The following is a 13,158-nucleotide window of genomic DNA, read 5'->3' as shown; positions in this document are numbered from 1 at the left end:
CAACCCATTTCTATCATATTTTTTTTGTTTTTATTTGTTTTTTGCTTTAAGTATTTGGGCCTAAAATAGCCCAAATGGATTAGGGCCCGAAACTTATAAACTTTTTGTTAGCTACTCATTAATGAACTTTGGCTTTAAACATTTGGCCTAAAATAATGAATTTGAGTGATCAATCTAATAAAAACAATTACATTACAAGTGGTTCGGTTATGGAGTTTGGTTCGCATTTTGAACAAGGCCTAACCAAATTCTAACAGTAACTTTTTGTTTCAAGAGAAAATAAAATCAAACCAAATCAAACCGTCATTTATTAGTTTGGATCGCTTATCTGATGCTTTTTATCGGGTATTTCAGTTTGAATTGATTAATTTTTTTTTATTTCACCCACCGCCACTTAATATATACACGTTAAGGCCATAGTTCCGAAACTCCGATTAGTGTTTTGCTTTTCTTAAAAACTAAAAAACGTCATCATTAATTAGACTGCATTTTTGGACTCACATAAAAAGACATTATGAGCTTTTATTTATTTACGTATATACTTTTGTTTTCTTTAATTGTTACACACTCATTTATCAGAACTATTACTCTTAGACTACTCTTAACAAATAATCTTTTATCTACTCTTATGTCATATTTTAAACCATGGTCATCACCGTTAAAGGGCGAGAGCCTTTATCATCCAACCAAAATTAAAAATTAAATAGTTTTGAAACCTAATCTTCATCTTACGTTAGCTCTTCAAAAAGCATAATTAATCTCATGTGAAACGGAATAGTTTCAATATATGACAAAATGATGGGAGTGATCATTGTCCTTGGTTCTGGTTGAATATTATACGCTTGATCATTGCTTTTAATGTATATAGGTCATAGCAGAGGATTAACATGATTCTCATAGTTTTCTATCCAAAACTTTTTGATTATGAGTTACCTCTTTGATTGTGTGTCATGCTCGTCTTCCATCTTTCATATTCTCTATTAACTGACACGTTACCACCCTCTTCTATTTATCATTCCATCTTTAAACCTATGTTATACATTTTATCTTTCAATTTTCACATTTTTTTTACACAAGGGTGAAAGAGTAAGGGATTTCTACCATGACGCCATCGTACCAGAAGGTTGGGAAGCCGTGGTGGGACATGGTACATATAGGTAGAGATGATCAAATAAACCGGTTCCTGGAACCGAACCGGTGGACCCGAACCGGTTCCGTTTTTTGTAGGAGCCGGAACCTATCTGATTCAACCCGATGATCCGTGACCGGTTCTTGCATTTCTGAGTGGGGGCGGGTAGGAACCGGAACCGAACCGGAACCGGTTCCTAACCGGTTCTAGCCGTTGGATCGAGTATAGCCGTTGGAAATCGTTTTTTTGGCCGTTTTTTGACCGTTGGGGTCAAAAATAGCCGTTTTTTGGCTCCCCAAGCACCCCACTACTAGTATAAATAGGTATTTGGTGTCATGGGTTCATCACAACACTCAAAACGCAAACCCGAACGCAAAAAAATACAAAAAAAAAAACGCTATTACAACGTTTTGAGTTCTCTAATCTCTTGTTTTCTCTTCTTCTATATTCATATTTGTTGTTATGGCTGCCTCACAATCATCGGTTGGTCAAGGTTCCAACGCCGAACCAAGTTTCGTTCGTATTGTACCTCATAATCGTAATCAAGAGATTTGGTGCAATTGGGATTTGGTTGAATTGAGTGACCATTCATTGAAGGCTCGGTGCAAGTTTTGTGGGGTTTATTTAAACCCACTTTCGAATTCAAATTTGAAGAAACACATCGAAAAACCGTATTGCAAGGCGTTGAAAAAGAACGTCGATTCGCAACAAACGCAAATGGATAGTGAAGGCGGAATATTTACATACCAAATTGATCGAGTTCAAGATCGTATGGCGAAGTTTGTGATTCAAGAAGCTTTGCCGTTTAGCCACTTCGACAACCCTTGCTTAACCGCCATGATTCGAGATACGCTTCAACCACAATACACTCACGTAAGTCGTCATACTCTTAAACGTTATTGTTTAAAATTGTGGAAGAAGGCCAAAGAGGTACTAATTGCATATTTTGAAAATATAAATACAGGAATAAACTTAACTAGTGATGTTTGGTCGGCTCCACATGGTCTACCCGAATCTTATCTTTGTGTCACCGCTCATTGGGTAGACCCGTCATCGTGGGAAATGATGAAACGCACCATTGCTTTCGAACTCTTTGAGTATCCACATACGGGAGATAATTTGTTTGAAATTTTAGATTATGTTATAAAAACTTATAAACTAGAAGATAAATTATTTTCAATGGCATTTGATAACGCGTCGAATAATACATCGGCGGTTGATAAATTAAAATTAAAATATACGCCGATTTGCAATGGTGTATTTTTTCACTCAAGGTGTGTTGCACATATCATTAATTTAATCGTGCAAGACGGACTTGCTTCGGATGAGGTTACATCGGTTATAAACGATTTTAGACTAATGATACATGAAGTTTTTAAGAAAAGTAAAAAAAGACAAATGGAATATAGAAAATTTTGTAAGGATACGGGAAGAAAAGCTTTGGGAGCTAATTGGGATGTACCTCATCGATGGAATTCCACTTGCATAATGTTTCAAAGTGCTTTGGAACAAAGAGAAACTTTACAAATGTTTCATTCTAGTCTTGCCGAGAATGATTTGGCAATCCCCTTTTCAAATGAGAAATGGGAAATTATCAATGACTTATCGACTTTTCTTGAAGTTTTTAAAACATCAACTACGAAACTATCGGGAACGTATTATCCGACAAGTCCCTTGGTTCTTTCGGAGTTATTTTTAATGGTTAACAATCTTAAAGAATTTGAAAATAAAAGTCCAATGTTTTCAAACATCATATTACCAATGAAGTTTAAATTAAAAAAAAATACTTTCTTGAATTGCCACCGGTTTTTACTTGCGCCGCCGCTTTAAACCCAATGTTAAATGTTACGGGGGTTGAATGTGTGATAGACGAAATTTTTTCAGCCTTAGATATGCATGAAGTTGACCCAAACTTTTCAACAGAGGCAAAAAATTATTTTAACTTGAATTTTAAATTTATGTATGACTTTTATTTAAATAAATATGGGTCGAACATACACATGCCTATGCCGGGGGGGGGGGGGTCTTCATCAAGTTCAAGTGCTACTAGAGTACGAGATCCCATGATTAGCCTTATGAACACCGTTCGCAACGTAACGGCTAAAAAACAAAGGGGTAACACCCCTTCAAGCAAACTAGGAAGGTATAGTGCAAATGATTACTCTACCGGTTTATCCGAAGAGGAATATGGCACTTTTGATGTTTTGGCTTGGTGGAAGGTAAAGGAAACCGAGTTTCCGATTCTTGCCACCATGGCCCGTGATTTACTAACCGTCCAAGCTTCTACGGTAGCTTCGGAATCCGCTTTTTCTCTTAGTGGCAAGGTAATATCGATGAGAAGAACAAGACTAAATTCGGAGTCGGTGGAGATGTGCATTTGCTTAAAGGATCACTTGGACTCAATCGATCGTATTCAACACGTAACCACTCTCGAAGATGAAACACCACTTGATGTTCGAGTGCACGACGAACAAGAAGGCATTTCTACAAGTAATTCCGAGGAAGAAGTCGCCGCTCAATAATTACGACGAACAAGAAGGCTTTTCTAGAAATAATATGTCACAACTTTATATTTATAAGTTTAATGTTTTGTTAGTTTGTTTTTGAATATTTTAAAACATGTAACCTTTTTTTTTAACTTCTTAAAGTAAATAAAATGAATTTTATTTTAATTGTTTTTTTTTATTTTTCATGTTATACAAATACGAATCGTAGTTTAGAATCCAAATCGCAAACGAAAAACGAAAAAAAAAATTTTACACTCTAACCGGTTGGAACCGGTTACAGTACAGGAACCGGTTTAGGAACCGGTAAGAACCGGTTAGATAGGTTAGGGGTCCGAGGGTGGGAGAACCGGTTCGGTTCCCTAACCGGTTCGATCCTGGAACCGGTTTAAAATGGGGTTTTGAATATAGGAACCGGTTAGGAACCGGTTCCGGTTCCTAGTCCCAAACCGTTTTGAACATCTCTACATATAGGCACCGATGTTCCAACAAGGACCCCACCCGCAACCTTACAGGATGGGTATAACTTAACACCTGGTGATTAATATGGCTTTGGAAAGGAATTGGATGGTTAGGGATGACAATGGGTCTGGTTTAGGTATTTCAATCCCATACATGATTATGAAAGCTCGTTCCGAATCCTTGAGGTTTTAATCGGGTAATTACCCGTTGAGTTTCATGTTTCCAATCGGGGTTTGGTCAAAATGCATGTTGGATATACTCGGCCCAAAACTCGTCAGGTTTCTATCGGGTTTTGATAAAAAATAACTAATCAATTAAAAATAATGATTACTATAAAAATAAAATGACTCAAATAATTGTCATAAATAAGTTTCAACAAAAAATATATTAAATATATTTTGGTTGTATTGTATATAAATATAAAAAAGTTATGTCGGGTATTTCAGGTAAATGGCTCAATGTCATCAGGCAACCGGTTCAGGTAATCGGGTATATTACAAATCTCAAACCCACAAAAAATTTCAAAACTAGTCCGAAACCTTAACGGGTTAACTATTTATTACCCGTACCAGTTATGTCGAATTTCGATTTTTTACATCGAACATATGGGTTTCACTACTATCGATCCCTAGGGAAGGTGGGAGTGAAGGTACCCAATAATTGGAAAACCATATTGGTTATTCATTTTCAATTTAATAATAAAGTAATACAACTTATCAAATCGTGCAGTGCATCTGCGAGTCGAGATGAATTCTATAGGTGTGTCGGGTTACGAAACTAGTAATAACCCTTCCCCCCCCCTAAAAAAATTGTTAACGCAAAAATACAACAAATTAACACAACAAAACACTCGTTACGGTTACGAACCTATAACACTTCGGTTGATATCTAGTTACGGTGTCAAAAATAAAGCAACCCGTAAATTCGTCCACACAAAAATACAATTTAAAATATAAAAAAATTTGACGAACATAAAAACACGCGCATTGCAGTTTCGAACTGATATTAATTCGTTGATTCTAGAATTGAGGGACAAAAAAAGTGAAACCCGCGTGTTGTGTTTGCGAACAAATGTGAATTCAGTCGGAATCGACATTGTCGGAACTAAATCGTACACAGAAAACCTTGTGTTGTGGTGGTGAACCGACACGAGTTCGGTTGGCATTAGGTTACGACACCGAAATGAAGGCAATAAGTTAATTTGTTCACACTCAAAATACAAAAAATTAACATATTTACATAAAAAAGATCGAGGTAAAATAAAAAATATATGAGCGTTGTGGTCGTGACCTGACGCTAATTCGTCCAGAATCGATGGTCTAAAAAAACTCGTGCGGAAAAAATCTTAGGTTGTGACCGCGAGCTTACGCGAATTTGGCCGAAATCATTTTGAAGGTATCAACGGTAAAAAACCCGTATTTATGGCAGCGAACCAACGCAAATTTAAAAACTCAAAACAAATTAAAAGCAAATAAAAATGACGACCTTCCACGTGAGGCCACGTGGACCAATCACGCGGTTGCGTCGCTAAACTTCTTAATTATTATATATAACTATTGTTTTACCCGGCGTGTTGCGCTAGGGCAGGTCTGTAAAACCCAAGTGTTTTCGGTTTCAAACGTAGAGGTGCTAAGTTTATGCGACTTCGGTCAGTTTCTGTTACCTGTATTACCGTAAGAAACTAAAACCAATAAAAAAAATTATAAACACTGAGGTGGGCTAATTTGGTAACATCGATTGGTAAAACCCGGCTGTTGTCAATCCCAGGCGGTGAGTCTACGCGTATTCGACCAGATTCTGTCTCGTTCTTTACGATACCAAAAATGAAAAAAAAAACAAAAAATTAACAAAATCTTAGTCAGCCGGTTTTTTTATGTATGTTACAATACTGGAACTAAAACAAAATAAAACATACAATGACACCAAAATTATTAATCTATAACATATATAAACGAAAACATAAAAATCGTACGTGTCACGATGTGGTCGCCCCCCTTTTTTTGGAGTCACCAGATTTGCTTGATTTTTAAATGGAGGCTTATTATGCATTTGATCCGAATTCATGGGTAAGAGTCTTACCAAACCCAGATATTTCTTAAACGGGTTATAACGCCTCATTAAATAAAAAATTATTCTCACCAAAATATTGATGTAAAAATCCTATAAAATAGGATATACAAAATATTAAATTCTAATTGAGACCCATGGTCACCCACCATCTTGTAAGGCCCCGTTACCGGTAGCCCTACTTTCGTGTTGGATTTACTCATAAACGCAGTTCTAAATATCAGAGTTAATTAAAACATTCGCGGAATATAAAAGCTTTCATAAAACATTTCATAACAAAACACCTCTTGTCTTAAAACATCTTGTCTTTCAAAATAAACAAAACATTAAACTTAAACGTCTTGCGTCTTCCGATGCCAGCCCCTTATTCAGTGCCACGTGTCTCCTCACGCGAGCTGCCTCATCCTACTCACCTGCGTGCATACTAAAAGTCAGCTACGCTGAGTGAGTTCTAGTTAATCACATAATCATACAATACCTTCTTATATTTCATACTTAACCTCTTAACTTTCTTACATACACACGTAAGTGCATATACTTTCATTCTTACCTTCATACTTCCTTTACATACATAATCATACGTTTTAAATAGCCTTTCGCCCTATAACCTCACGGATATTATAAGGGTCTGGTCCCTAACATCACAGATATTATAAGGGTCTGGTCCCTAACATCACAGATATTATTAGGGTCTGGTCCCTAACATCACAGATATTATTAGGGTCTGGTCCCTAACATCACAGATATTATTAGGGTCTGGTCCCTTTGTTTCGTAAAACTGTACCGTACCTATTCATACATACTTTTTTTGACAATACGTGCAATCTCCGAAGAGTGTTCACGTACCATCATCATAACATACATACATTATGCATACATCATATATTCAGACATACATCCTATCTTTCATTATACTTATCAATCATATCTTAACTACCACCTGACGGTACATGCAATATCCGAAGATCGTTCACGCACCGTCAAACAATCATCATACATAAATCATGCAAGGCATACACTTACCACTTAAGATAAGTGTATTAACTATCACATCGAGTATGCACACAGCCCCGAAAACATAACAAGAAAGTGGGGCTAGAAACTCACCTCAAGGCGGTTGCGTTCACCGTTTACGGTTATCCCCTTCTTTAGCTGTGCGCGACTAACTGTATAATAATTATACGTATCAATAACTATCACTACACATATCGTCTTTCTAGTTTAATTATTACCCTCAATGAACGGGGGTCAGGGGGCAGCGCCCCTGGCAGCGGGGTTCTAGGGGCGGCAGCCCCTAGCGGGGTCCAAGGGGCAGAGCCTCTGGCTGGGGTTAAGCTGTATTTGTAATTAAATCATTCTTTTCTAAGGGTTTATTTGTAATTAAATCATTCTTTTCTAAGTTCAAGGGACCATTCTGTCATTCTGTTAAACTTCTAATTCGTTACTTATCTTTAACGAACTGACTTACCATGACGAACTGGTTCTTGTAACGAGTTGGAACCTTTAACGAACTGGACTCTTAACGAATCAGTCCATGTAGCGAACCAGTCCAAGTCCATAACCCAAGTCCATAACCCATATCCATTTACCTAACACAAGTCCATCTCGTATTCTATTCAACTAAACCGATAACGACCCGCTATAAAATAAACGAACTTTATTTTATTAATATAACCTAAAGTAGGATGTTACAATTGATTCACAGAGCATTGCTTCACAACTCTTTGTTGTCTCTTTGTTCCCCTACATTGGCTTCTTGTACTTCATCACCAGATCCAATTCTGCCCTTAAGCTTATTGGCTTCTACTTCTTGCTTGCTTTTGTCGGTGCCACCATTTGTTCAATTCGTCGTCTAATTGTTGAACACTTCACAATTAGGAATCCAAAGAAGACAACTGCTCACAGCAAATGGGGTCTGGGGTTGGTTTCTTGTGATTGAGGGCTTTTGCTATATTCTTGATTATTCCAATTAATTGGTGGTTAATACTTGTTGCACGCCAGGTGTTCGACGAAATTACGACTTACGTTCGGATAAGTTAAAGGTTGTTTACTTGCATTTGGGTTCTTAAGGGGGTATTTTGAGTTGGAGTTCTACCCATTTTGCTTTATTTTGGAGTTATACATTCCTCCTCTTATGCCTTAGCGGTTGTTGTGGGGTGCTAGATGGGGGGTGAGCAACCCGTAGTTGCTCCCCTCCTTCGAGTGTGAGGGGTTTGGTCTTTGATTCTTGCTCTAACTCATCTCGAGTCAGGGTCTTTAGGGGTCCGGTGTCCTTTGTGATTTGTTTGTTTTCTGTTCTCGTGTGTACATGGCTACCATAAAAAGAATTCGAAACGTAAATACAGGAGGGCTTAGTCCTAGCTCCACTTACGGTTTAAGTCCATGCCCCTTTAAGCATTTCCACGAGTGTAAGGATGGTAGACCTGGGTCCTCGAGGTTTTTCCGCCTACTTGAGCACATGCAAAGTACCCATTTCAAAACGGATACTCGGAAGAACCTTTTAAAAGATGCTATCTCCAAGGATTTGGACCTTTTTATAGATGTTGGGGAAGCCCTTCGGGCGGGGGATAAATGGTTATGTGGGAGGTGCATGACATTGCAAGCCTTAAGCAGGGGGTGCAAGCATGCTGATGGTGTCTATTCTTTTTCTGTGGATTCTGGAGATGCTGGAGAATTCATCGTTGGGATCCAGAAACCTAATCGTGTGTCTGTGTATAGGGACCCAGGTCCATCTGTAGGAGTGGTTGGGGATGTATCCCTTTTGGAACGGGTTTTCTCCCTTCCCATTCAAACGGTTAAGAGCATCCCCCCAAGTTGTCGTTTGGCGTTTGCTCAGACTTTGGCATGCGCTTTACGCAAGGTAGTGGATTCACCAGGCTCGATTGAGAATTGGGTCAAATTACTATTGTTGCCGCGTTGTACTTTAAGGGTGGTGAAACCTTCCACTAGGCAGGAACGCAGGTCAGGGAATCGAAAGTCTTTGCAATGTAGTAGCATTCAGCAAGCACTTGCGGTGTGGAAAGATGGATCTGGTTTTGCTAACTTGGTTCTTTCTCTCTTTGATAACGTGGGGGGGAAGCACTTTTTCTAAAAGTGATGTGGGAGGGGAGGAGGGTTCTGAAAACAGCCTCAATATTAAACAATGTCTCAGGAAAGTCAGGGATGGTCATTTCACAGCTGCAGTCAAGGTATTATGCTCAAGTGGGGTTGCCCCTCTCGGAGATTCAACCATGAAAGCCCTCATTGATAAACACCCAGTGGTGCCGCCTCCGTCCTTGCCTTCTAGCTCTGTCGCCCTGCCTACTCTCTCTGTGGATGGGGACTGTGTGCTTAGATGTATCCGATCATTTCCTAAAGGGACCTCATGCGGGAGAGACGGGATGCGGGTGCAACACTTGTTGGACGCTCTTAGTGGTGAGGGATCAGTGACTTCCGTGGGTCTGCTCTCAGCCATCACTGAAGTCGTCAACTTATGGCTAGGGGGTCTGTGCCCCAAGGTGCTCGCTAAATTTATTGCTTCAGCCCCCTTTACCCCTTTATTAAAGCCGGATAATGGAATTCAGCCCATTGCTGTGGGGGCAATCTAGCGTAGGTTGGTTTCTAAAGTGGCTATGAAGATGGTTGGGAAGGAAATGACTCAGTATTTAGGGGACTTTCAGTTTGGGGTGGGGACCCCTAATGGGGCAGAGGCGGTGCTTCACAGCGCGAACCGGTTTCTTTACTCCTTTCACGCGGACGGTTCTTTAGCTATGCTTACCGTGGACTTCTCCAACGCCTTCAATATGGTCGACCGCACAGCCCTTCTCCGGGAGGTTCATCATCATTGCCCGTCTATCTATCTATGGGGCCAGTTCCTTTATGCCCAGCCGGCTAGGCTGTACGTTGATGATGACTGTATAGGGGCTACTACTGGGGTTCAGCAGGGAGACCCCCTTGGGCCCCTCCTCTTTGCCTTAGCATTACACCCTCTTGTTCTCCGGGTACAAAATGATTGTAACCTCCCATTTCATGCTTGGTACTTGGATGATGGGACTATTATTGGTGGTGCCATCGAAGTCGCTAAAGCTCTAGACATTATCAGCTCGGAAGGGCCATCATTGGGGCTGCAACTTAATATTAAGAAAACCGAGGTTTTTTGGCCAGCATGTAATGGGGTGAAAGTCAAAGATGGGCTCTTCCCTAGTGGGATTGGTAGAATAGAGAGAAAGGTAAAGCTCCTTGGAGGGGCTGTTAGTCGAGATCCCTACTTTATTAAGGAGTTGGCGAGGCAGAGAGCATCTCGTGCGGTTGATCTTATGAAACTCTTACCTTGCCTTAGGGATCCCCAGAGCGAACTCCTCCTGCTTAGGTCATGCATGGGGGTTGCTAAGTTGCTTTTTGGGTTACGAACATGCCACCCCCATATGATGGATGATGCGGTATCCTGTTTTGATAAGGGGCTTCGAGAAGCCATCGAAGACATAGTTGTATGTGGAGGCCCGTTCTTTGGTGATCTTCAGTGGCGACTTGCATCTTTACCGATGCGCTTAGGGGGTTTAGGCCTTCTTTCAGCTCATGATGTTGGGGTTTACGCTTTTGTAGCGTCGAGGGCTCAGTCTTGGAAGCTACAGAATCACATCTTAAGGAATAGCGGAGTTGTCGACCTTGACTCAGACTACGTGCAGGCCCTAGAACGCCTAAATGGCACTCTCCCAGACTTTGACATTGGCGGTTTCTCTAATATGGACACCGCCACACCAAAGCCTCAAAAAACTTTGGCGAATGCCCTTTTTGGCAAAATCGCTCAGAGCCTGGGAGAAGTTTTTGGATTGTCCCCCCGACAGAAGGCAGTTATTGAATGCTTACAAGGTCCTCATGCCCAAGATTTTCTGACCGTTATCCCGATTGATGGCTTGGGCCAAAGCATGTCTGCGGTCGAGTATAGGGCCATTCTTAAGTACCGTTTGATGGTCCCAATGTACCTAGAAGACGAAACATGTCCGATCTGCCGTAAGGCTTGCCTGGATAAATTCGGAGAGCATGCGGTTCATTGCAAGGAGATGCCTGGGTTCAAATATCGACATGATTGGGTGCGGGACGTTCTTTGGGACATCTTAAGGCGAGCTGGGATATCAGCTAAAAAGGAAGCCCCCGTAAACTTCCTTACAGACCCCACGGAAGGGAGATCTACTCTACGACCGGCAGATTTGCTCGTCTTTGGTTGGGCCAGGGGAAAACACGCTTGTGTTGACCTCACAGGGGTATCTCCCTTAGCTGGTTTGAGGGTAATGGGTTTGTAGCTGGGCAAGCAATGAAAAGGGCTGAAACGAAGAAGGTGGAGAAACATGCTAAAGCCTGCGAAGAGAACCAACATGTTTTTGTCCCTTTGGCTTTTGATACCTTTGGCTCCTTGGCACCGGAAGCTATCCGTTTCCTAACCAGGGTCCAACGGGTTGTGCATAGCAATGTGTCGACTCCAAAGGGGCAGGGGTATGTCTTTAGCAGGTTAGGGTTTGCAATTCAGAAAGGGGTAGCGGCGCAGCTTGTTGCCCGCCTACCTGCTATGTTGTTGTAATATCTATGTTTCAATATCTTATTTATTTTAAAAAAGATATATATATTATTTAAATTAAAAACCAATTTTATAGTAAAAAGAATAAACTGGTCTTGGGTCTCATCAAACCATAAGTATATTATTAATTTTCATAAATATTATTTATTATTAAAAAAATCAATTTTATAGTAAAAAAATAAATGGGTCTTGGGTCTCATCAAAACCATATAGCTTTTAAACCGGGTTATAACATCTCATTTACTTGTGAAACAATTTCAAACTATAAGTATATTATTAACTTTCATACAATAAAAAAATATAAATTCAAAAAGTAAATAAATATTAGAACAAACAATATAAAACAACCCCCGTAATACGGGGGATAAAAACTAGTTACACGATATAGATAATTCATACCAACAATGGAAAATCAACAAGAAAACTATGCGTGACAATGTAAACAGCCTGGTCAGTTTTTTCTTATAAAGTATAATAAAGTTAAAATTTGAGTGCAAAAGTTAGCATAATCTGAATAAAACAATTAGACAAGTTTTTTTCTTATGAAGTCTAATAAAACAAGCTTGTTATTGTTCAACAATTTTTTAATTATATTATAAGAAAAACCTTTAGCTCAACTGGCATTTCAATATATTGAAGTGAAAATTTAGACTTGAGATCACTATAAAGTCATAATTTCGAAATTGATCCTAACCAGATTTTACTATAGTGGACATTTGGACGACGGGTTTTCTCATAACATGAGTTGGTGGGCTTGAGGTACTCAACGTTATCCACGATTACGAGCGTATGGTTCGTATTTTGTGATTAGTCTACCTAGATAATCGAGCTTTTATTTGTTGATTCTTTAATACAAAATCAATATGAAATAACCTTTCACGTTGTCGTTTCTACCACTTCATTCTATCACGCCACGTAGCGTCTGATCTCATAGACTAATACCCACCTGCCGTCCTTCATATATATCCTTAATGACACCCTTAGCTTATTGTGTGTTGGACTCCTCGTTAGAAAATGATGCAATTGTGGATTTCAAATATGTAAAAAATATGTAAAAGTTTTAGTAAAGTTTTCAGTTTCAAGGGTTATGGGCATGGCCGGTCAATCGGTCATGAAAATTGAAGGGCCCTATATGAGTCGAAAGAAAATACCTTTAGGCTTGAACGAATTATATAAACAGGGCGGCCAGCCCAAGCGTGGGTGAGTTGCGCCACCGGCAGAAGCCCGCATTTTTCGAGGACCTAAAGATTTTTTTTATATGTATATATTTAAAAATATGATACCTTATAAAAAAAATATGGAATTCTATTAAAAGTTTAAAACCTTATTTGGGTCCTGAAGAGGTAGGTCCCAGCAGAGCCCAGTTGGACCCGCAAGACTCACCTTGAAGAGGGACGTCTGCGCAACGACCAACTGCTTCCGCAGGACCCACCATGCTCAGAGAT

This window comes from Bidens hawaiensis, unplaced genomic scaffold (assembly GCF_021521415.1).
Source record: "Bidens hawaiensis isolate Kalapana, Puna unplaced genomic scaffold, B.hawaiensis_p1.1 tig00047489_1, whole genome shotgun sequence".
In the NCBI taxonomy this organism is placed as follows: Eukaryota; Viridiplantae; Streptophyta; class Magnoliopsida; order Asterales; family Asteraceae; genus Bidens; species Bidens hawaiensis.
This window is presented reverse-complemented; position numbering follows the sequence as displayed.